General features: G+C 51.6%; 1 protein-coding gene across 4 annotated transcripts in view; it reads right to left on the bottom strand.

The window, feature by feature from the left end:
* The window catches only part of plxna4 (plexin A4), a 270310-nt gene that overhangs the window by 64775 nt on the left and 203035 nt on the right, over positions 1 to 2500 (bottom strand). The gene's annotated exons all lie outside the window — the stretch shown is intronic.

The raw sequence follows: 2500 nt of genomic DNA on the forward strand, positions 1-2500 counted from the left end.
ATCATCCACCATACAGCCCCGGGCAAAGACACTCTCTCCCTGCCTACTTCTCTCCTTGCCTTTTATTCTCTCATCTCTCCTTCCCAGTCCTCTGTCGTTCTAACCTTCCTCCCTCCATCCCTGCTGCTCTATGTGAATATCCCACTTCTCCCTTTTCACCAACGTCCCCCATCTCCATCTCCCTACCACTGTCCTTCCCTCCCTCCTCCCTCTCTCCCCTCTCTCTCCCTCCCTCTCACTCCCTCCCTCCCTCTCTCCCCCCCCCCCCCCCTCTCTCCCCCTCTCTCTCTCCTTGTTCCATCTCTCTCTCTCTCTCCCCTCGTTCCCCCTCTCTGTCTCTCTCTGGTCTCTCAGCCGAGTCTCCGCTTCACCGCCATTTTATCGCCTATCTTTCCTCCGGGTTCCCTCTCCGTCGGTCTGTCAACAGCCCTTTTCTCTTCCTCATCTTTGTCCTCCTATTCCCACGTCCCACGCCTTCTCTCAGCACAGCGCCTCACGGAAGCCAGTATTTTTCCTCTTGTCGCAGCCAAAGGTATGGTATGAACGCGAGGCCGGTTTGTTTACAAACTGAACCCCCCCAAGTCCGACTTCTTATGCTGTGTTCACACCGGGAGCGGATTTTTCCTGCAGCGCGGCGAGTTTACATAGAAAGTCAATACAATTTGCGCAAACTGGGCAGAGGGCGGCGCGAATCGCCGAACTCGGCTGCGCGGCGGCCAGGATTCGCCGCGCGGCGACATTCACAAAAGTTCAATTTTTTGAACTTTCTGCAGCGGATTCGCGCGACGACCCATTGATCCCGTGGCGAGATTGGGCCAACTGGGTGGCGCAAATTTTCTCGCTGCGCCCAGTGTGAACACAGCATTATTTAACAGGTTGCTGTCAATCCTTACGACCAGCACCAATTCCCAATGTCAATGACCGCTCCCTCGTAGCGTCCAGTGATAACCTAGTCGATAGTCCTCTGCTTAACTAGCTAAGTCCCTGCTTCAGCTCTGTACTTTGGTTCCTGTTGGATGGGTAACTCCTTTGATTTCGGCGCTCCCCCTGAGGGTGAGGAGGGCGTGGCCGGCCTGCTCCGACGCGGGTCGCGCTGTGACACTCGCGGAGAAAGACGGAGGGGCGTGTCTATTCAGCCAATGACAGAGGGACGTGTGCCGAGGCCAATGGCACTCTGTTTAAACTGTCAATTCAAGATGGCTATAGTGCTACTGTAGGCAGGGTGGCTAGCTAGCAAACATTAGGCATTCAAATACTGTAGCAACCCAAGTCGGGGGGGGGGGGGGGGGGGGGGGGGGGTGATATACGGCAGTCATTATGCATTCAGACTCTCTCCATGCCAACGCTGACTCACTCAAAACAATCTGAATGTGAGTTTCCTACAGGGGGCAGAGACAACAACCCACTGGTGTTCCTGTGTTCTCCTGAGTCTGTACTCTACTGGTACCCAATGAATACAAAGCCTTGTGGCTTCCCTCCGCCCCCCGAGCTTCAGTGCCGTACTCCTGTGCATACTAACCAAGGGCTCAGCCAGTAGGAGGCCCCGCCTCACACTTCTTATTTGAATATCGTCGGGCGGATTATTTAGATCACTTCCTGAAATCCCTAATTGGGAATAATACACTGAAACTCATCTGGCAGGGTCAGGGAGAGGGGCCAACCTATTTCTCTGAGCAAAGTCGACTTGTTGGTGCTTCTGGGATTCGGATGAGTGTGTGTGTGTGTGTGTGTGTGTCTGTGTGTACGTGGCCAAGTCATTAATTCACTGTGGCGCCCAATGTAGAGCCAATCCCCGACCCCCAATCCAAGGGTTAATTAAATCCAAATGAAACTCATTAGATGGAGGAAACACCTGCTTTTTAGAACAACAGTCAAACAAAAACATGTCTGTAGAGATGTCATTAACGTGCTAACGCCAAATCCCCCCAGATTAAATGAGGACAATCCAATTTTGTCGGGTACACAATGGAAACAAATTTGCCCGTTATCCCCGGTCAATATTGACCATCAACGTGTATTTGTGTTAATTGGAAAAATGAACCCAGAAAAGACAAGCCACCTCCAGGCCTCAAAGGGATAATAAAAATAAGAGAATTATAATACCGGTAGCATTTATACAGGTAGTAAATGCGTTGCCCCGGGGACAGATAGACTAATGCTGAGAATTTGACATTTTTGCTCATCAAAGGAGACGATCTACGATTCCTTGTCTGTGCTCGTCAGAGCAAGAGAGACTAGTGATCTTCATCACCGTGGCCCCCAGGGCCAGATTAGCCTGGGTATCCCTCTCCGTACCCCGTACTGTACTCTTCCATGGAGTCACACACACACACACACACACACACAGAAGAGGCACACACACACACACCACACACACACTCACACACACACACAGATACACCCACACACAAAAGAGACAAACACACATACCACACACACACACACACACACACACACACACACACACACACACACACACACACACACACACACAGAAGAG

Source organism: Borostomias antarcticus (genome assembly GCF_949987555.1).
Source record: "Borostomias antarcticus genome assembly, chromosome: 13".
NCBI lineage: Eukaryota > Metazoa > Chordata > Actinopteri > Stomiiformes > Stomiidae > Borostomias > Borostomias antarcticus.